This window comes from Mixophyes fleayi, chromosome 5 (assembly GCF_038048845.1).
Source record: "Mixophyes fleayi isolate aMixFle1 chromosome 5, aMixFle1.hap1, whole genome shotgun sequence".
NCBI classification, from domain to species: Eukaryota; Metazoa; Chordata; class Amphibia; order Anura; family Limnodynastidae; genus Mixophyes; species Mixophyes fleayi.
The window spans coordinates 146,258,508-146,283,015 of NC_134406.1; the positions used below are offsets into that span (position 1 = coordinate 146,258,508).

General features: G+C 38.7%; 1 protein-coding gene across 2 annotated transcripts in view; it reads right to left on the reverse strand.

The window, feature by feature from the left end:
• BASP1 (brain abundant membrane attached signal protein 1) overlaps window positions 1–24,508 on the reverse strand; it is a 67,244-nt gene that overhangs the window by 25,969 nt on the left and 16,767 nt on the right. The window contains exon 1 of one of the 2 annotated variants that reach the window (XM_075212911.1): window positions 17,851–17,947. The exons of the other annotated variant lie outside the window; for it this stretch is intronic. The gene's annotated coding sequence lies outside the window, so the exon portion shown is untranslated. Of the gene's footprint in view, window positions 1–17,850; window positions 17,948–24,508 lie in introns of those variants that run through there. 2 annotated transcript variants of the gene reach the window in all.

The following is a 24,508-nucleotide window of genomic DNA, read 5'->3' on the forward strand; positions in this document are numbered from 1 at the left end:
TCCGCCTAACACTATGTTCTCCCTGTCGCCACGTCTTGCTGCTGTCCTTCTCCCTCCTCTGTCAGTAATATCGCCGCCGCCCTCCCTCCCGGCGGTGTTCCTGCTGGAGGCAGAAAATATAAAGGGGATGAGATACAGTCCCAGGTAGGGGGGCAACTACACTTGGTAACATGTCAGCTAAGCCGGTCACAGAGAAGTCGAGACGTAGACAAGACAGAGACATCTCTCCTTTGAGTTTCTGCTGAAATGTGGACTTGTTGCTGACCTCATCCTGCCCTCATGGTCTGCTTTTGTTGGTTTCAGATTCTCCTGGGCTGTCAGCTGTGGGACAGTAGCAGTTAAATCACTGGCAGGGGCACAGTCAGTCTCCCAAACCTGCAGTTCTGCTAGAAACAATGATAAAGTATACTGCGTGACAGTGGAGAAACCATTTATGCTTCTAAAGTACAAACAAGTTAAAATGTTGTCAGTCTCCATTACTTTCTCTTAAATACATACTTGAAAATAAAATATGCATATTTTCTGTTTACTATTTTTGCCTCGTCATATTGGTTCATTCATTTATGTAATACTAAAGTTATACTTAAATTTAGATGTCACCCTATAAAAATTTGATACAAGTCTGTTAAACAGACATGTGACTTAAGTACTGGTCCAGTATCTTCCGTAGTAACATGCATTTATTGACTGCCTGTTTTGCTAGGTAAATGGACACAGTGTTTGAGCACATACACACATACTTTACCACAATGGCTAAGTTAATCAGTGTACCTGTTATTTGTGAGCAATTGTAGCATTATACTGTACTGTAAATGAACAGAGACATTTTAAGAATGGAGAAGTAAGTGGAAGAGTCAAAAATACTTTAGACCTCCATAAGGAGATGGCAGAACGTTAATATGTGTTTCTAGATACATAATGATTGAAGAAAGAAGAATATTGTCCGTATATAGGTTGTAGGTCAACCCAAGTGATATGGAGACCAATGGGAAGACGGAGACAGTGATTCTAGATACAAAAAGAAAGATAAAGGGCTTGATTCATTAAGAAAAGTAAGGCAAAAAAAATAGTAAGTTTTCTCCTGGACAAAACCATGTTACAATACAAAGGGTGCAAATTAGTTTATTATTTTGCACATAAGATAAATAATGGCTGTGTTTCCATGTAGCGCACAAATGCTTAACAGCTTTATTTGTACACTGAAATTTAAAGTTGATCTAGAACTTGTCTTACCCCAACTATAAGTCTGCCAACACATTTTAAATTTGCCTCCCCTCCAATGCAACATGGTTTTGCCAGAGTACAAAGCGACTCATTTTTTTTGCTTTACTTTCCTTAATGAATCAAGCACAAGGGGGGTAAATGTATGAACATGCGGGTTCTTCAACACCCGCGTGTTCAGCGTGTTCGGCGATTAAATTTCAAGCGGCGCTGCATTGTAAAGGGAAGCTTTATTGGTATTCATGGCAGTTCATGTGACTCCTACAGCAAATGATAGGATTTTTTGCCCAATATGGTCACACCGACTGACATATAATCCGGTTTTGTGACTTTAAAATGATAAGATTGGCCTTTTGAAGCACTGCAAGCTTGGACATATTCAGTGAGGCAAACACAATTCAGACAGGATATTGGACTTAAGCGCTTGCTTCGTTTCTGCAAAGAAATTGCATATTGCAGTGTAAAGTTAGCCAAAATCAAATACCCCATGGAAAAAGTTTCTATATCTCTCTGTAACTGCATTTAGTATTAAGCTGGATTGATAATGTAGATCGTCTGCCACTGCTTATTGCTGTGCTAGAATATCTGGATTCTTCCTGATTTATCAATAAAATCTCCCTGGGGGAAATTGGTCTCTGGCAATACTAGTCGACAGCAGTAAGGGGAGTCTTACCACTGGCCAGGACACTCTGGGGTCAATCTATGCATGAGTGGACAAGCTTGCCGGCACACGCATGCTCACAGGAACTGGAGGACAATTGAAAAACAAAAATGTAAAAATGCAAAATAAAAAAGCTATTTAAATAAAATTAAATAACACTAAATAATTGCTGGAACAAAGCTGTCACCAGCAGACAGAACGTGTTAAATGGGGAGAAGCCTTAAATCCAGAGGAAACACCTATTTTTGACAGATTTAAGGTTTTTCCCTACTTCCTAAATAGACCCTATATTTGTTAGAACTCCTTCAATACCCCATTCTTACCAACTTTATATAACTCCACTCCTGGAGATTCCGAAGGGAAGGACAAGTGGCAACTGTGGCGGGTGAGTGATACTGCGTTTTGCGTCATTTGACTCAGTCCCCCAATTGCATCATCGCCAAAATGCTGCGATAAGCCATGATTTGTGTAATTGTGTAACTGTCCCTCCGACTTCACTAAGAAATGGGTAAATTGCAGGACAGTGGGAGTTTGGGAGAATTACCCGAGGGAGTCTCCATGATATTCTGGGAGAGTAGGCAATTATGCAATACTCTTAAACTAATATAGGAGGACATTATTGCAATATTTAGCAAACTTTGTTCACCAATTAGTTCATTATCTTATCATATATTTCCCAAAGTGTGTTGGAGTTAGTGTGACATCTGTCCTATGGTGTACCACACAAAGCACATATGAGACCACTGCATCTAAACACTGTTGAATTCCTGTACAATCCACCACATAAGCTCAGAGAAATGGACACAACACTAGAAGACTTACGGTATATCTTCGTCTCTTCCCTCACATACCTACTTTCTTAGTATAACTATTCCTAAGCACTGTCTAGTGTAGCACTATTCAAGGACAACATTATTTTTTCACCTTTTATATATATATTATTGTTACTTGGTCTTTACTTAGCAACTATTTTTTAAAGAACATTTAATAACATACCTCCCTATAGTCATGATTTGGATGGGAAAATGAAATTTCTTTTTGAACTGACCTTTAAAAAAGACTTATTATGTCTTTTTGCATCATCACATAGTGGGGACATGATGTGATTTGCAGCAAATCGCGTCATCACAGCCCTGCCCACTTCGCAAGATGATCAGGGTGTACCTGGGAGGGTGGTTTTCTCTTCTGGGAGAATTCACCAAAATTCTGGAGTCTCCCAGACATTCCAGGAGAATAGGCAAAGATGAGTAGCAACAACTACATATATGGAACTGTATACTGCAAGTAAACTGAGCAAGGGCTTTAAAATAAAGCAGTATTATATAATAAATTTGTCAAGCACTAATGTTGCAAGATAGAGTGTGTTCCTCTTGTGATACAAAATATGAACGGGAAATAAATGCACAACATCTTTCTGTTTAAAATATGATGTCAAATTAAAGTTTTACATATATGTGCAGAGGAAGGAATGGTTCACCTTGTACACATGTATTTGTGTTTTAGGATGAGAACATTTAATGATCTAGTGATAAGGTCAGTCCCATATTTTATCTGTTTGAGTTCAATGTAAAACATGTACAGATAACACTTTCTGAATCATAGATCAAGGATAGTGGCTCCCTCAGCACAGTTCCCAAACAGAACAGCAGCTCAGCTGGCAAGTGCTGCTCAGTTAGGAGCACTCAGACCTTGTCAATTTCCAGAAAAGCATTTAGAACTCATTAAATTACTTGAACTGTGTCTGGAAATGTATGCATCCAACCTATTTGGCAGCCAGTGAAATTAAATATGCCAAACTAGTTCATCTCTTCTTGTGGCAAACAATCATCGCCTCACTGCATTTCTACAATGCATTATCAGTAGGATTTGGCACTGTAACATTTTGTAGATTTTGAAAGGCTTCATTTAACCCTTTATGTACCCCCAACACATTGCAATGAAGAGTATTTTTTGTTACTACAAACATCTACTAATTTGTACAGCACTGCGTGTTATGTGAATTACATCCTCGGAAACCTGTCCATGTTAATGAGCCATAGAGAGGTTTTTCACAGACGACCATGCATGAGGAAAACCTTGCTACAACATTGAACTACAGAAATAATAGATGTTAGATCAACATTAGGGTAAGAAGGAGTGAGCCAACGGGTCGCATAGGACAAAACTGATGTTGAAAAGGCCAAGAATCAACACAAGTACAGTAATATCACTTATGGCCAAAATAATCCATATAAAACTGGCTTAAACTGTTTCTATGGGACTCATTATTATTATTATTATTACTGGGCCAAATAACTGTACAAGAGACAATCAAAATAGACTTCCATATCTTTCAGTAGTACATAGGATCTGTTCATCAAAATATGGACACAGGCAAAATTAAAATATGGGCTTAATATACTCTAGACAGTTCCATTATCTATGATTATGTTATTTTGTAATGGCTTTGCTCATCTGTCCCACAATAAAATAATAGTGTGAGATCTTTTTTACTTGGCACTATACCAGCCTACCTAAGTGTGTGTAGCAATGTAAACCTGAAATAAAACACAGACACAGATATTTGGAAAATTAAAGGTCGCAGTTTATTTAAATATTAAACCTTCCTTGTGGCGGTGAGAGTGTAGCAGTCAGATAACAACTAATTTTCAACCAATAAACCGTGGGGGACAAACGCTCAACCAGTAACCAAGAATCTCATCTTTACCAATTGGCCGGTGCTTATCTGGCATCGGCGTGACTGCTTCTTTCTAGACTCGTCATCGCTGTGCCACACAAAGCACGGCAAGGGACCCTCTGTGTTGAAAGGGTCAAGAGTCAAGTTCTTCAAAAGGGGCAGTGACGAGCAGACAATAGGGGTAGCACCTTCGACTAGTGGCCGACTGCACAGCTGTCCTACCCACAGCGCCTTCTCTGTATAAATGAAGAAATATTAAAACAACTTACTAAACCTAAGTAGGGTGGGGGGCGGTATCAGCGAGGATCAGCAACAGAAAGACCCAGCATTCCTTGCTCACTGCATTTATACAGAGTAAACAAAGCCTCTCAGGGACATCTTATTGGCAGGCTTAATGTAAACACCAGAAAACTTAGCCCCTAATGGTAAGTGTCTATTTAGAGATCCAACACATAATTTTAAAAGCTCCCAGCTTACTGCTTCACTTATTACTATCTGACTTGGGTGTCCAAGACAGCTGTCTTTGATAGAAAGGGGTTAAATAGTCTTTACTGACCATCAATAAATAAGAAAATTCATTGTAATCTGATTCTCACAAAGTTTAATCTCTAGGTGTGTCCAAGCAAACTGCATATAAAACGCTCCACCTGCATTTGATAGCAATGTGTAACTTGACTACACAGGCAGGCAGTAGTACATTAAAATTATCATTGCAAATAGTTGCCCTGGCATATTGAAAAATGCATTGAGCAATGCAAACACAGGTGGACTGTCCCTGCCTCCCTCCAACTGTTATTGGCATGAATAAAACTACATTTCATTACACAAACAGGATTTGAAGCATATCAACCTTTCAAATATTCTACTGTGAATTTCCACAAATGGTGCCAAGGTAGAAATCAAGGGCTGAATGATACAAATACAATTACTCTTAAAACTGTTAAAAACATTATGGGTAATATTCTTTCTAAGAGTGGCCATAAAGGGAAATATATTGTATTTCTGACTAAAGGGGTTTATTTATTGAGTGGTCACCGCCGGTTATAGCAGAGCTATAGTCGGTGGTAAGATTCACTGGTACTTGCTGGTTTAAGAAGGATAGCGAATGTTCAAGTAACGCTGCAATGCTTCTTCTGTTTTTAATGAAAAATGCTTTATTCTTAGAATAAAGCATTTTTCAATGCCCAAAATTTCCAAACATTTCTTTCGTGAAGGTCCAAATCTGAGCTTTCAGTTACACTGTGCATGTGTAAACCAGCTAGCTGGTTCACACATAAGCAAATTCCCCGACATTGGCCCAGCGAAGTGATATGTTAACTGCTCTAGTCCAGTATCACGGAGAGTATGGCTCAATTGCCTCAGTGACATTTTAACAATAAATGATCGTTATTGGTGATTTTTAATCAGCCCTATCTCCACATATTAATAAACAGATCCCTAAATATCAAATATATAACAACTGCCTAAGGTTTCCAGCAAATAAACAAGATATACATTATTTTCCTCTTACATGATCACATGAACACTAACAAAACAATGTTTACAAATGCCTTGTCGTTGAACAAGAAACCAACTGTACTGTTTCAACATCTTGGAAACTTTAGTGATATAAACAGTATGTAAAAAAAGAAGTACTTATGAAGATATTGCTTAAAAACAAGTGGTGGTCTGTTGTTACATTGTACTGCTTTTTTGTTTAATACTTTGCGTTACTAATATCACTGTTTAAAATATTTCACCTCACATGCTTTCTATATTATTTCATATTATTTTGCAGAATATTATGATTAGAATATCAATGGGTGTGTTGCTGTCCATAGCACACAAACTTCACTAAGCAGAATTAACATTAGACAAGAGAACCAAGAGCTCAGGGAGTGATGTTTATTAGTCACTCAGGAACATTGCTGGCTTGCAACGCACAATGAAATCTTGCAACACGCAATGAAATGATAAAACTTTGTACCAGTTACACCGATCTCACTTTGTATTTGCTTGATGATTAGCACAAGAATCAAATGAGATTTTAAGAATAGTTATTACATTTCATTTATAATGTACCATCATTTTACATAGTGATGCACATAACAGGATAAACTATACCAAACATTAAACGCAATATGAGAACACAAAGATATTAGTTGGTAAAGACTGTGCCCATAAGGCTAACACTCTACAAGGTTTAGAGTTGAACGCATTTGCACACTGAATATATCTTAAGATGCGTTCAGTGCAAAAACAGTAGTACTTAAAGGCGTGGCTTTACAGTGTTAGAAGTAAAAGCTAACGCCACAGAGGAAGATCCAGGCATCTGTCAGGTAAGACAGTTGGTTAAGAGACTCCACATTGCCTGCCAGTTGCCTCTCAGCTAAACCGCCTCACTACACACTCAGAGGTGGTGCTGCGACCTACTAGCCATCCCGTAAGTATTTATAAATTGAGCCTGCAAACAACTTTTCCTTGTGCTAGCACCTGCCCTCTACACCTCTGATGACTCCTCAAATACAATAGGACTGGCATCAGGGAATTTCTTCAAAGCTTCAGCTGGCTCCCATCATACCCACACAGCAAAAACTAGCAATTATGTTATACTTACCAATATCAGGTGACTTTAACCTTCTGGAATCAGCCCATGTGAAATGGCCCCCCCATTTTTCTATCCCCCAAGGTGGAAGAAAACTTGAGCTACAGCAAGTGTAACTACACAGCAGAACCACTTCAGTACCAAGCCTGGTGGTCACCCTCACTTATAAATATCAGCAGTGCACTTAGAGGAAAGACAGATTCTCAAACACTGACCGCAGACACTGTCTTATCCATCAAATTCACCAAAAGGCACGTGGGATTCATTTAGTCTGGTGAGTCTGGGAGACTCTCTCTTAACCTTAAACAATGCTATCCATAGAGTCCCTCTGACTTTTAAAATCAAGGGTGTAGATGCAGACCTAGTTACTTTCTATAATTAAAAGCACTGTTTGTGGGCACCTTTATACTATTATACCGCTTTCAGCAAAAACACTAACATAAAACCACCAAAACTAAGCCCTCTTACTGAAGCACAAGAAGCGCAAAAAGGGTCAGTGACATACAATCACTTAACCAACAGAAATTACATTCAACTCAACTTTGGTTTAAGTGAATGATAACCTGTTGGTAATTACTTGACACCCACCCCACACAGATCTCTTAAAGACCAACGAGAAGTCTTCAAGTCTTTATTCACATAACCTGTATTATCACACCAAACAACATGCAGAAATCAGGAGCGAAAAGCAAATGAGATGACCCATAACTTCACTAGACAAGAAAAACAATTTTCTCCAAAATTTTCACATCAGATGAGGAAAGAATCTCAGAAAGCATCTACTCAACTAGAGGTGACATCCTTAACTACAATAATTACTAATGGACCGGATAAGTCCTTTTGCATTGAACATCAGAAGTCAATAACTGGACTTAAAACTGATCTAAATGTTATTGCAAACTGTGCTACTGATCTGGAACATATAATGTAATCTCAGCAGCCCCAATGGGAGATGCTTAGAGATATTAACGATTTTCACATAGACTTGAGTATCTCCAGGAAAAGAATAAGGATTTGGAGAATAGGGAAAGACAGAACAATTTATATATTCACAACATCCCAGAATCCGTTTACCCCAAAAATTTTGAGCCTCATCCACTTTTTCTCAAGCGGGACCAAGAAGAGCTCCAAATGCAAATAGAAATGGCCCTCTATAGAAGTGTTCAAGATGCCCGTGAGGTATGTGTTAATCAAGATGCTTTTTTTAAAGCAAAAGACAAAATCACCACAGCTTGTATGAACCAAACCCAACTTCAAAGGTTGTAAACTCCATGGGTTCCAGGAATGAGCCCTACTGAAAAACACTATGACCTCCGGATGAACACAGTTAAATGTATAAATGGAGATTGGTTTCAAACTAATAGATGAAGAGAGTAACAAACAACATATTATTAATGATCCAAAATAGTGTGAAGACCTTCTTTGCAATTTAAATATTTGATCACTGCAAGGAAGAGCTTAGAACATTGAAGTAGTAAACATGTTCACCAACTCATCATTAATGATCGCCAGATCTGTTTTCTATAGGTTGAACTGCCTTAAATGTAATTTCTAAGGATGACTGTTAAGCAATCTCAAGGGCACATGATCTAACTCCAGATAAACCATGTGAATCCCCAAGGAAAACCTTCAGGGTTAATTTATCCCTTTTCAGCTGCCCCAGATACATTTTAATGCAAAGGGTTCTTTAGATTTACAGTATGTTACCTGCACTCACTTATTTTCACTTTCAGGTCCAATTTATAGACTAGTTTAACCTGGTGCCTGTTTGTACCTTTGGGCTGACATCAGGATGTAATTGATGGAAATTCCAGCTAACCATTATTTTATACTGAATTGTCTTGTGTTATCTTCAACTTTAACTTACCTATGTTCTTTTGTGTTTTCTTTTCTTTTAAATTACGTTAACTTATTTTAATGGTACATCAGTTGTACTATTTTCTGTAAGGTTTTTCTGACAGACCCCTATTTTTTATAAGTCATGCTAAATAAGCACATATAATCTCATTTCAGCATCCCCATCAGAAGCCTAAGGGGAAAGAAAAAAAATATTTTTTAATTTTTTTCTTCTATCTGCCATGGGCAGATCTCAATTTTTACATTTTTTTTTTACAATTTATATAACACTACATATAACTTCCACCGACTTCATGACTGATTTTTCTGCTTAATTACAAGACATTGAGAACATAGGATCTCTACATCATGCCCTATTCTTTACATTCATATTCTGAGTATGTGAACTACTCATAGCCAGACCACTAAACCAGTAAACTGGCATCCAGGTTATAATAGGAACAGGTGTATTAATAGAACTCCTAGATAGTACAGTAAGTTTACTCCTAACATGAGCCCATAATTGTTGTACTAGTCCTAATATTATGCTTACCCTCTCTATAAGGCACCTCAAACACTAACCTTCCCCTATAAACCGCTCTTTACTTTACTACCTTCTTCCACTGCTCCTTGGCATGGAGGAGCCAGTTTTCTTTTAACCCACTCTAAAATCTCCCTAATCCTAGCTATCCTGTGCACAACTTGTACTTCATCCTAATCAAGCATTAATATGCCATTCAAAGTTCTCTCAATAAATTCCAAAGGGCCAAATACCCCACAAAAAACGTTAGTGCTTTTCTCAACAATCCATAAACTACAAGATGACTTCATATTCCTTCAGGAAATTAATTTTAAGAAGCTTAACTACACTATATGGTCTTCTAAAAGGTTTTCCAAGACATTCTATGCCTCCCACTTGCAGAAATGCAATAATGTGGTCATCTTGATACAAAACCCAATACCATAACAGTCTCCAAAATTGACTCGGAAGGTAGATATATTATCCTGGTTGGTAAGGAAGAGCTTCAGGATTTTACATTAGCTAAAATTTTGCAGCCGACACAGTTCAGGCAGTGCTTCTTCCATTATTTTTTTGTTGATTTACATAATGGTTGGATTTCCTAGTGGGGGGGACTTTAACACTGTTACAACACAAAACCTAGAGAGATCTAATGCTCACCCATCCTCTACCAGTTCTTTGGGCACAAAGGGATTAAATAGACATATGGGGGTAAATGTATTAATGTCCGGATTCTTCAACTCTGGCGTGTTCAGCGTCTTTGGCGATTAAATTTAAAGCGGCGCTGCATTGTAAAGGGAAACTTCCCTTTACAATGCAGCGCCGCTTTAAATTTAATCGCCGAAGACGCTGAACACGCCGGAGTTGAAGAATCCGGATATTAATACATGTACCCCATGGTCTATTTGACATTTAGATATGTAAAAATACAACTTCCATTTGACCTCTTTGGATTACCTGGAGGTTAAAGGAGACTCTTTTAAAACTGCCTCCCTTCGCTCTAAATCCCGGGAGTGCCCCTCCTGCGGACACAATAGCAGCTTTCTTGAGGCAAGCGAACCTCCCTACCCTTTCCAACAGCCTAGTCCAACAATTAAATGAGGAGATTACATCGGAGGAAATACTGGCATTTATCAAGGCCCAAAAGACCTCTAAAGCCCCAGGGCCGGATGGCTTCTCCGCAGCCTATTATAAAAGATTTTCCCAGACCTTGGTTCCCCACCTACGCTCCCTGTTCAACGCTGTCTTACATGGTGAACCCTTTCTGAAATCAATGTTAGAGGCGCGTATTGTAGTTATATATAAGGAGGGAAAAGACCCTAGCGACTGTGCAAGCTATCGTCCCATCTCCCTTCTCAATGTCGACATTAAGTTATATGCAATGATCCTGGCTACCCGTCTGAATGGAGTCCTCCCGGGTCTAATCCATTATGATCAAGTGGGTTTCATCCCGGGTCGCCAGGCGAGGGATAATACTCGCCGGGCGATCGACCTTGTTCAAATCATTAATCAAAGGCGCCTCCCGGCCATGATCCTCTCACTGGTTGCCGAGAAGGCGTTCGATCGGATATCTTGGGATTTTATGATCCTAGCTTTGAAGGCGTATGGCTTCACAGCTGAATTTCTGACTGGAGTATCTGCCCTCTACAACTCTCCCTCAGCTAGGGTTCTGGTTAATGGGTCTCTTTCCGACCCTCTTTCCCTCTCCAATGGGACGAGACAGGGCTGCCCCCTTTCGCCCTTAATTTTTGCTCTGGTGATAGAACCCCTGGCAGCGATGATCAGACAGTCGACGTTGATCTCAGGTGTGACAGTGGGACCGCGGGAATTTAAGGTATCTCTCTTTGCAGATGACATACTTCTTTCTCTGACGAACCCTCAGGAGTCTTTACCAGCCCTCTATAAACTTATGGATGAATATGGCCTCCTGTCTGGCTATAAAATTAATTTTGCTAAATCTGAGGCCATGTTCCTCCATGCTTCCCCTTCCCTTAGGTCCAGTTTACAGACTAATTTTGCACTGCGCTGGCAGGTAAATAAGATCAAATATCTTGGAGTCTATATCACCTCGTCCTATGAGAGATTGTATAGGGAAAATTTCCCTCCCCTTCTGTCAAAAATCAGACAGGACCTGGAGACCTGGAAGAGCTATATCATATCGTGGCTGGGGAGGATTATTGCTATTAAGATGAACTTGATCCCTAAACTTCTATATCTTTTCCAGACTCTCCCTGTGAGGGTTCCCGACTCTGTGTTTAGGGACTTGCATTCCTCATTTCTAAAGTTTATATGGCGTGCTAAGCCCCCTAGAATTTCGATAGCAGTGCTTAAGAAGCCCAGGGCTCGGGGAGGCAGGGGTTTTCCTGACATTAAATTTTACTATTTAGCATCCCACTTGACCCAGGTAGCAGTAACTTATGCGCCTTATCAGTCCATAGCTTGGGTAGACCTGGAGACCCACTATGTTGGGGTCCCTTCCATGGCATCACTCTGGGGTTTGGCTAATATAGACAGACCACTAGCGGCCTCCTCCCTTCAATCTCTTAAATTCTGCTTATCCCTCTGGGACTCATGCCGGGCCAAGTATAAATTGTCCTCACCTATTTCTCCTCTGACTCCCCTATGGGGCAACCCACACTTCCCTCCTGGGAATTCTACCCAGCAATTTAAACACTGGATAAAAGCGGGACTACGGGTAGTTTCGGACTTGGTGTTTAATCAAACTTGGGCTTCTATGTCAGATCTTTATCATAATTTTGAACCGTTTCGTCCGCTCTTTTTTGAGAACTTCCAGGTTCGACACTTCGCCATGTCTTTGCCCCCCCCAGGAGGCTCTTTGGACCCCGACCTCTTTTGAGTACATGTGTTTACATTCACCTCTCACTAAAGGGATGATCTCCCAGATCTATAATAGGCTCATAGATTATACTTTCGATACTCCAGACCGACATGAGCGGGAATGGGAAAATGACTTGGGTCCTCCTCCAGACGACTTATGCTGGAAGGAGGTCAGGGAGGGGATTGCCAAGAGCTCGATTTCTACTTTGACTAAGGAAACTGCTTATAAAGTGTACTATAGGTGGTACTATACTCCTGATAAGCTGTCTCGAATGTTTCCTACGGCCACTCCGAGCTGCTGGCGGGAATGTGGCCAGAGAGGTACAATGTTACACATATGGTGGACCTGCCCTCGCATAGTTCATTTCTGGAACATGGTTCTTACACTCATAAATTCTGCGCCAGAACAACAGATAAGTAAGGATCCCTGGTCATTCCTTCTCTCTCGCCCTATACCTGATGAGAGCGCGCCCTCTAACAAGCTTATCTCCCATATCCTGGCAGCCGCCAAATCCCTAATAGCAAAGCACTGGAAAGACCCTAGGGCCCCCTCTATGCAGGAGTTACGGTCATACATGGGACATGTTGCAAGCATGGAGAGTATAACGTGCTACCTTCATGATAAATTATATAACTTCGACAAGGTGTGGGCCCCGTGGTACTTACTAGAAAGCCGTAGCTGTCTATCCAATATGGCTCCCCCTCCTGCAGATGGAATATAGCTCTTGGGCCGCCTCTGGACCCCCCCAGGCTGGATATGGCACGCGGTTGGTGAGTAATGTCTGTATGCTACTTCTCTTTCGGGTAGTCATTGTAACTGTGTGTCCCAGCTTTTCTTAGCAAAGTTCCAAGACAGCGCGCCTATTTACTTATTAGCTATGTTGTCGACAATATTTGTGCCTTTCTACCCCCCTCCCTCCCTTCCTTTCTCACCCCCCCACCGTTATAAAAATATAAAACTCAGAGGAAACACCTTGATTACTAAGATTTTTCTTGTTAAAAATGTTGTCTGTATTGTTCCTGTTGTTTCCTCTTCAAATAAAGAGTTAAAAAAAAAAACTGCCTCCCTTCCAAGAAATAATTCAATCACAAATATTTTGAGGAAAACCTCAACAAACACCCCCAGATTTCTACAACTAGGAAGCCCATAAGACCACCATCAGACAAACAATTATAATTATGACAGCGAACACAAATAGCAAAAAAAATGTCAATGGATTAAAAACACCTCTATAAATGTCTTTTCCCCTTTAAAAATCAAATGGTCAACTTCTTTACTGCAGTAGTTCAAATGGAAACAACAAATAAATAATGTGAACAGAAGGGCATGGCTTCATATAATATAGCTGTGATGCTAATGATTTAAGTACTATCATCTGGAGGGGTCAATAAGTAAGAAAATACTAAATAGTGCTGCTAGATGTCATCATCATCATCATCATCATCATCATCACATATTGTTGCACAAGCTCTCTAGTACCTGCAAGATGCATATATGTGATGCATCCACATCTATGGGCAGTTACGTAAACATGACCATACTGTACTTATCCTATGCTTGCCTTACTCCTGTTTCACTTCTTCAGGTGTAAGTGGACACAAATCAATGATATGCAAAAACCTAGATACAGATGTATGCGTACACATGTTTTGTGCTCATGTGCAATATGAAAGCGCGTATCTTAGGGAAAAAACAATTGGCACACATCTAACTCTAATTGAATAACTTAGTGTATTTAGAGAAGAAACCAAGTCCACACATCCCTACATTTTCCACTTCAACTAGGGCCCAGATATAACTAAGCTTGGTAACTTCTGTACTTCAGATTGTTGCAGAGTGTATTAAGAAATGATTGCATATGGCACAGTCACAAAGTTCCTGCAAAGCAATATTGAGAGAATGCTGGACAAAGCTCCTTCCCAAATAATCAAAGATACACCTTGATCGATATGGGGGTTTAGAATGGACACCCACTCTATCTGGAGGCATTAGTCAGTCATAATCTATAAACTGCAGAGCTAATATTCTCTCCTGGAACTTTCCCACTCCTCATCTGGGTGAAAAATTGTAATATTCAAATTACAATATCATGAGAACTGCCACTCTTAAGATGTGTGATAATATCTAAGAAAATCCCTTTGTGAAGGTGTGAACAAAACAGTAGATGAAGTGAGCATGACCAGAGTTTAGTTATTCCTTTCTGAAAGGTGTTAAAAAGTAAAGCTGGGTACACACTACAGAAAAGTAAACGATTAACGATATACCAACGACAGAATAAATTAAAAAAATCCAGATCATCATACCGATTGACGTGTACACACTATACACGATTATCATCAGATCTCTGCTCTTCATCTGTCAAAATTATCGGCTGCAAGGTCCATAAAAAGCAAGAGACAGCTCAGGTCTTAATTCATTGAGAGATGTTCAGCCCGGCAATTGTATTGGGCAGCCTGTCTTGACACAGCACTGTCTTAAGTGCCGAACTGTAAACTGGCCATAAATTCTGTGTGACAGCTTTATCTCCAGCAGTTCAAGTTTAACCCCAAGAACGGACGGACGGTGCGGCTGCTCTAATCTCCTCATGATGCACTAATCTTATCCGTTCCAGCCAGCACACACAGGGTTAAGAAGACTACATGTGCAGGGGGAGAGGGGGGGGGGGGGGGGGGGGGAGCAGCCCATACCATCGATATCAGTCTCTTCTCTAAAGAAAACAGCCGCAGACAGTTGACAGTGACAGAGACCGTGGATCATGACAAGATCAGCAGCAGGCAGACTGAGACCTGTCACTCTGAGATACATTATTGCCCGATAGTCGGGTGAATTCATACACACTGCAGGATTGGAAGGTGATTGGTCGGCAAAAATTAAACAGTACGACCAACCAAACGACACGATGATCGGCACTTTGGGGCAACTTTAGATCATTGTGTAAGTATACACACTACACGATATCTGATCAAACAGTCGGATGTCGGCTGATTTGTCCAATTATTGGACGAAAAACCTGTAGTGTGTACCCAGCTTAAGAGTTCTAACTGGGTAGAAATCCCATAAATACAGTTTTTTTCAGGACAGATCCCTTTTTTTCACCAAAAATGTTTAATTCAAGATATTTATTTGCCCATATTTTAAATTTACGACTAATCCAAATTAATACGATAAGTTATAATAGATTAATAATTCTGTTTTACTATATCTGAGACTTAAAAGTAAGAACAAGGTTGACTTTATTGCCAAACTTTAGATCACTTGGGTGTCCCTGTTCTGCATTTCTGAATGATGGAAATCAAACCTACAGGAGACACCTGGGCACCAGAGTTTACAGTGAAGAATACCACAAAGCCGTGGGTTTATTGCATCAATCCTTACTGCCCTGTAAAGCATGATCTTTCTACAAAGTACATATTATACATTAGCTCTACTGCAATACACAGTAATTACACCCCTATAAGGATACACAAATTCATCCGGTGGCATTTCAAATACAAAGACAATGACTCTTTAAAGGACTTACATTCATTAATACAAAAGAACAACATCAACAACAACCACAGAATTTAGGGATTGGTCAGGAAAATAGCAGAAATCTAGACAGTCAAAGACAGAATCTAAATTGAGGAATAATCCTATGATATCACTGGCAATTTTAATCTTACAGGAGTGCTTCTAAGTAAGAAATGCCCCACCAAATCGAGTTGTGGTTGTCCTGTTGCCAAGAGATCCCTCTTGCTTTACAAAATTATGACTTGACCTCTTTATTCAGAAAATGCTGTGCTTGTCACTTCCCCTAAAACTAGACTTTAGTTGAGTTTACTGTAATCGTCTGATAAGAGGATTCAGTCCTCTGCAAAAAATGTAGGCAACATTAGCGTTGGGTTTGAAAGCAATCAAATCCACCACATTACTAGTGAATGAACATATCAAATCAATTTGAGGTGATTCTTTCCTTTTTCAATGAATCCCTTGAATAGCTAACTTTTCTTCAGCAAGGAAATAAATACCAGGGAGGCTGGCTGGTGTCACCACAGTGAATAGCCCTAATGGAGCAGTCTAATGCATTTCAGCTGCAATGTGTGTGGTCACTAGTTTCACTGTAGATGCAGTCTCTGGAAATGCAATGATAGGCAGGTTTGTCTGCCATTTTTCCTTTGAACAATTTGCTTTTCAACACTCATAATGCAGTACTGCTGCAACTCACTGTGTTGAGGCTCCTCAGGGCTCCCCTCTCCTACACAAACTGATTTTTATTGTTCACCGACAGCCTAACTCATCCCTCAAATGTAGAATGTGAAATACAAAGCTTAAGATTGAGCATGCGAATAGGATTTGACCTGTTGGAGGATAATGCGAAGCCTTTCCGGCTTCCCTGGACTCCATCGGGACAGATAAGCTGATGCTGTCCTTAGATGGTGTTTGCAGCGAAAAACAATACTTTTCATTGCTTGGTAAATCACTAAATATTGCATTCCCCATAGAGTTCTATGGGGGCTGCAGTAACAAAAGAAAATCTCCAATTTCTCCTTTGTTAACCCCTTTATAAATTGAGTCATGCGATAGACATTCTGTGGATAAAACAGCTGTTTTCTCTGGATTTTTGGCCTATCGCAGCTTTTTAAATAGACCCTTTAGTTTTTGATACACCAAGTCCCATAAGGCATCATCCAAATGCGCAAAACATTTATTTTCCATATTTTTGAACAGCTAGACTGATCTTAAACGCAGTTCCTTTTGACTATATTAAGATGTGAACATAATACTCAGTGGAGTTAACCAATTACATCTCAATTCAAATTAGTTTAAATGATGCTCTGTAAGGAATACATAGATGAAAGTTTTAGATAATGTGGGTACTAACATCTCTCCCGAAAGTTTTGGCAGAATATTACCCAAGCTGTTCATAAACTGGGATAATTATCTGAGGTTTTTTGCACCACCAGCTTTAGGGGGGCAAGGCTTCAATAGTAAGCCACTCACTTTTTAAAACCACTACAAGTTCAATAATGTTCTCAAACAGGAGTTTATGAAGCAATAACCTTTGAATAAAGAAGTTGTAAAACTGGAAAAGAACAAGCAATTTTGTGCATCAAATACATGCAGATTATATATCAACAGTATATGCATACACAATACTGGATCAGTGGCAGACATGAAATAGAGATTTATATAAGGTCAATGCTGGAATTACAGTACAGATACACAAATGGTTAAATTTTCCCTAATAATTTTAACATTAACAATGCAACAGAAAACCATACACACAAGTTTACTAAATTTGAATGTGAAATAAAAAGTGATATATCCAACATCCAATGTAATGCTGAGTACAGCAGAATATAGTCTCATCACCTGATCAGCAGCTGAACACTGTATCCTTACAGGCCCTAAATTTGAGAGTCATGTGGTTAATTTGCTTGAGGGAACATAACTATATATATTTATATATATATATATATATATATATATATATATATATATCATGCATTATATATATTATTTTGTCACTTACCTTGGTATAACTTAATAGAACTATATTTGTTTTCAAGAAACAAAACAGAATATGAAGCTCACTGGCTAAAGCAGGCAGAGAGTGTAAACTAGATCTGTGGCTTGTTATAATTAAAGGCTGTTTTTATAACAGGAAAGGAAATGGCAACTTCCTTCAGACAGAGCGTTGATATGCTGACATCATTTATTGCATCAACAGATTTTCATGTGCAAGTCATTTCAACAGGTCCATGTGACATCACACGGCAGAAATGATTACAAACGGGATATATGCAACAAATACGCAATGAATTAAAGCAAGACACATGCTAGTAACAGCACGTCAGTTTTTTAGAAATCAACATAGACCATAGCACTTACCAAATTGGATGTGATTCATAGCATTTATATCAATGGGATCATCTGCTGGTGAGTGTTCTTAGTCTGCGTTTTTGTTGTGCAATTTAGGGTTTTTTTTATGTCCAGAATCCAAATTTATTATGTTCCATACCCCTGCAAATACACTAATACACTAATAGGCTTATTTTAATAGCTTACACTTGCACTATTTTATTAAATAAGTGGTTAAGTGTACAGTGGGTAGAATGGAATTTTGTAGCCCAAAAATTTAATTTTTATGAACCTTCTGGTAGAGATGAGGAATAGCTTTTCTAGTAAAATGGTGTTGTGATGGAATTTGGTAACAGGGACAAAAGACCTCAAGTAACTGTCTAAAAACAGCTGCATTAATAGTGGATATTGGACGCAGATTTAATACTAGCATAGTTGCCATGGCGTCTGTGATCCGCTTTGCGACTGGGTGACAGCTTTCATACTTGCTTCCTCTTGCAAAGGATTGTTTAACAGTCAACTGTTGTAAACTACTAGTAGTCTTCTTCTTGGTCTGCTTCTGGGTTGAAGATCCACCCCCAGCAGTAGGAGCAGCAGTGGTCCTAACGCTCAAGGATTCCTCTGAGGAGTCCTCGATAGGGGAGGAGTCATCTACCCTTAGAAACTTGGATGCAGGACTAACTCTGATCATTAGTGAGGATATTGATGATGAAGGTGTTGGGGGTGTGGATTGCAGGTGCTGGTATCTAGCTGAGAGAAGGGAAGTAGCTGATACTGGACTGCATGTTGCGATTTTTTAGCATAAATTTCTGGTTTTCACAAAAGCTTTCCATGAACTCACTTCGAATGGCGTAACATGGATGAGGTTCCTAGATGGTTAAGGTCCCTACCTCTACTGACTGTGACTTTACAATGCTACAAATGACTAAACAACTGTTGCCAGGATTGGTGGAAAGTAATTCCACACATAAAGGTGGATTTTTTGGTCTGATGCCCAGGCATGACAATTGCCTTCTTTTTATCACTGGCAAGAACTGCTTCCACTGGTACATGACTTGCCATGGTAGCATTTGTTAATAGTACTATTTGCTTAGGTGACTTAAGCCCATTGTTAGCTTGTTTTGTGGGGGCCCAAACAAACCAAGCACTTCAGCCATAAAACCGCTTGTTGTTGGAGTGCTTGCTTTGTTAAACTGTACATGTCCTTTTCAATATCTTACATAAGGGTGAATGGGAGGACCCAAGGACAATTCCATCTTGCACCACTTTTCTTTTCTGCCACTGCTGTGTGGCAATGTATCCTAGATGTGCTATGAACTGCCATGTGTTTGTGTCATTGCTCTGTCGCTTACCATCCAGTCGGGTCGCTACAGTCTGCTTGAAACTCTATGAAAATAATATTGTGACCTGTGAGGTGCTCAAAATTGACTGCAAATGACTTGAAATTAGTGTTATTGAGGTTAATAATAATGTAGGGAAAGAAAGCAGAAATATGTGATTTTAGAAAAAAATAGGCATCCAAAACCAAAGCCAAAACCAAAACATGCAAGGGCGGTTCTGCCAAAACCAAAACACAAAGTTAATCCTGATCCAAAACTGCAACCAAAACCAGAACACGGGGGTCAGTGAACATATACATATATATATATATATATATATATATATATATATATATATATATATATATAAATATATATATATATATATATATATATATATATATATATATATATATGTATGTATGTGTATATACATATATATGTATATATATATATATATATATATATATATATATATACACATATATATATATTGCACAATATAGTTAATGGATACTGCTTGTTTGAATAAATAGCAGACTTGTGCTTTGTTTATACATTGATAATGACATGCGGCATTACTACAGTTGTTAATTGGCAGTCTAGCGATGTGCAGAATCCCATGAGTATTTAAGCAATGTTGTAGTAAGCAAAAATGGCTGTACTGTGTTTGGCATATTGGGAATTAAAAGATATCATTACAGTGATAGCCCTCTTCAAAGTAAGCACAATATCTTATTACAATTTATTAAATGCTCAAAAATTACATAAAAAGATTCTGATAAAAAAGAAAAGTAACAGACACTTATGTTGACCTTTATATCCAGTTAATTGACAAATAATGGAGTTTGGAGCATGCAATTGAAAGCTCAAATGGGGCATCAAAGTTCATGTTCAGAAGTACAGAGTGGGGTTCTCTGCAGAGGATGCACCAACATTGCTGCTCCCCCCTCACACATTGTCAGGACCCATAGCAGCTACATTGGCTGCTCCATTGGTAGTTACATCACTGGTTCTTCAATATTTGGGTAAATGTGTCCATATAATGCAGAATGTTATTTCTTTTATACTGTATATCCAACTGCTATATAGCTGAATGTTTTAAAAACAATGCTTTTATAAACAATGCTTTCGCCTTTCTCAGCCATTTAAGACTCTGCACTGCTGTACAACTTCTCTGTTTTGTAAAACCATATTTTTTGCTCATACTTAGTAGAAGGCCATAGAGAGTTAAAAATAGCAGCATCTAAAAAGTAATTACTTAGTTTGCACGATAACTTGAATAACTGAATATACTCTAGACTCATTACAACAAGTTTATATAATGAGCATGTGATATGGAAAAAAAAGTACATACCATATCCAGTTACAATGACTGTAGTACAGTACTTAGCCCCATATACACTATAGAGACCTCAATGTTCCTCCTTGTAAGCACCATGCTTACCTCATGTTCACCAGATGCAGTGCCACGCCAATCAATAGCTCGATACCCACCATATATAGAACCTTAAAAGCATAATAGCTTCATGCCACATGCTCCCCGCAAATCTACAAAAACTCAATAAAATTTCATTAAAATAAATAAATAATAGCTTAATGCCCACCACATACAGATCAATGCCCACAAGATAAGATCATTCTTGCATGACAGCCTCATGCCCTCCACTTACAGTCCTATACCAGCAAAATAGACAAGCCTAGGCTATCATATATAAACTAGTGACAGATCTGTCTCACCATTTATAACCCTATGCCAGCATTAGAACATCATGCCAGCCATATACTGTATTATGTCTACCATATATAACTGAATACTCATACCTATATAACAGCATTGTACCCACCACATACTGTGCAATGTCAACCATATACAAGTTATTCTCACCAAAAGAAAATGTTCAATTCCCAGTATAAGATTATTATGTCCAACATATTAAACCTTCGTTTCTCTCCATAGGCCTCATTCCATAAGTAATCAGTGCATATCCACTCACTAAAATTAATACTCACAATATGTAAACATAAAAGTCCCTTCCCCACTATAATAAAAATGTTTCACTGTACTTTTTTTTCATCTTCCCTCTACGGTGTTTGGTAACGGGGATGAGGACCACTCCTTTAAATGTTAAAGGTTTGTCCCTAGAAATAACCTTATTTTTCAATAGACTGACTGTACGATACAATTTCTTTATTTTTTATATATATTGGTTGCAGTTCTTTAGATCTGTTTACTGTTGCCTTTATAAGCATTTGCATTGCAAAAAAAACTACATTATGAACCTATCCAGGTATTATATTATGCTGCTGATTGTACGTCCCTATGTTAGTACAGTACTGCATATGACCATGGTTTAGACTCCCAGACCTCATTGTGGTATAGCAGTTCCTACATGGCACATTTACAGTGCACTATGCTTGGACGAAGGAATTTGACACTCAATTGGTATGGCCAGGCAACCCACTAGACAGCTTAACTCTTACACTTCAAATAGCTTATGGTGCCCTCCATTGGACTGTCTTACCTGTTCATTTAATCTTTGAGAGAAACTAAAGCTAAGAAAGCGCTATATTAAAAATCATAATAACTAATAGTTACCTTTTGCCAAATGTTAAGGCAAGTCCCTTGTTGAAAATTAAATATATTTTCTTTTTTTAGTCTATTCCTAAAATTATTAATAGTCAGATTTTCCTCTAACCACTAACATAGTCAGTGACCACATTAAAGTAACAGTTCATCAAACTAATTTGGACATGTTCAATTAGATATTTCTTTTAACATGGGCTCCTGCTTCTGTTACTATAAAAACTAATTTGGTTTTATAACAGTCATGGTTAATGGTTTATTTTACCCAGTTGCAATCAATTAATAAACACATTTTCTTATACCACGTTAAAAAGCTTGAAGAACAGGGCTGTGAGCAGAAGGGTGTCTGTGATTGCAGTTTTTCATTGGTCCTGTTGCTCACTACCCTCTTGAAAACATCACACTGCCCAAGTTTTCAGCCTGGGCTGTGAGACTAATTGTGGAACTCTGGGAATAATAACTGCATGGAGCAACTCCTCAGGTTCCTGGGAGGGGTGGAGCTACAATGCTCTACTGACTCCCAAGGAATAGTGCAACTTTAAATCTATTTTTTTAACATGCAAATTATTCAGTACGAAAACATGAAATACATTATTTTATAATAACTCTAGGAGCACAAGCATAAATAAGAGTTATATTAAGTCCTGCTGCTTTATTCTTGAATTATACTGACATTTCCATATGCATTTACTTTTCACAGTTAATTAAAAGCACTCAACAATGGTGCAAGCCAACTTCACCTGGTGCCAATATAAAAACCTCAGCAGGAATTCAAGCATTCTATGCATTCTGAAGCCAAATGATTTTACTAAGACAGGTGTTTTAAACTCATATGACATAAAGCTTATGTTCATGCAGGTTGGCCCTGTCCACTTGTCACTTTGGAGTTATTGTCCATGAGCCAAGCAGGAATTCGTCAAAATGAGTTAGTCCAAAAGTCATTTGTCATCTCACATTTGAATTTGCAATGCAAATTGTGTAAGATTTTGTTACACAGCATTGGCATTATTATATGACAAGTAGTATTTACAGTGTGACCAACACAATATATATTGTAGCTTCTTAATATGATGTAGATTATAGTTTGAATTTGAAAATGTAATTTAAATGAGCTATGGAGAATGATTGCAACATTATCAAACTAATTACACTCATTTGCTGTAGCTGCAAGTAACACATTTACAAACAGTTTGCATATTTTTAATAAGGCACAAATAACACCTTGTTATTGTTTCTTAGGCTACCACTGTGGTGTTTGGAATAATGCCAATACATTGCAAGGTTGCCTTGATTTGTCTGACTGCCATTTTTTTATTTGTGAGAACTGTGTGACCTTTTATTCAGGACAAAATATACACTCTTCGGATCTTTGGAAACTGAACAATACATTATAATGTGTTCCTAAGATTATTAAACATGTTACAGTACTTTGTACCAACTAAAATAAAATTACCAGTCTTCCCCATTAACAGCACTAAATAGTGCCAGTCTTTCCCCTGTGACATCATTGCCAAGATACCTGAAACACCAACATACCTGGTTGCATTAGCTGGTGTTTTGACCCAGCACAGAGCTACCATCTTCAGAGAAGGTAGATAAAATGGAAATTGAAGTGGGAGAAGATGAACCCCTGAGCGGAACAGCAAATTAGTTTAATTATTCTTATCTAAAATAATTGATGTTAATGCTTCATATGATAAAGTAAATAATATATTGTGTTCATCATATGGGGAGATGAGCAGATAGATTTGGAACTGATCCTGATTGATCAGACTTTGACTGATTTGAACAATTGGTTTTGCCAATACTGTCTTCTTACTTTGCTGACAGTACTTAAGCACACTCTTAGTTACCTCTAGCAAGCTGACACATTATTATTATTATTACGTTATGTTTTCAATGGTAACAATACCCAAGCCAAGTTTGTAAATGGGGCACAGAGAATTTGAAAAGGGAACAGATCATTTGAAGAACCAATCAGTAATTTGTAAGGCCTGAGCCACTATTAAGCTAGTTTAACAGTCTCCTATTACTACAGTTGCCATTAAACATTCAATAACATAAAACTAGTGATTTCTTCAGTAAACACCCTACATTATACCACTCCCAATAAAATGGTACACAACTGATCATACCACTGATTTGGACCAGAAAGGGATTGAGCATTCAGGGATGGATCACCCCTTAGGCGTTCTGAGTAGGATCCCAGATTTGTAGATGTAGGATGGGTGGGGGTGCAAGAGGTTGGGATTTAAGGGACCCAGGGTCAAAATCAGGGCGGGCTGGGATTATCGGGGGTGGGCCTGGTCCTAAAGTGGGATGGCCCCATCATTGCTATGCTGTCGAATGACTGACCCCTTTCCTGGACCAGCCATAAATAAGCTGGCTTTCTTTTCAGTTCTGCCACTGCCCTCTTGTCATCT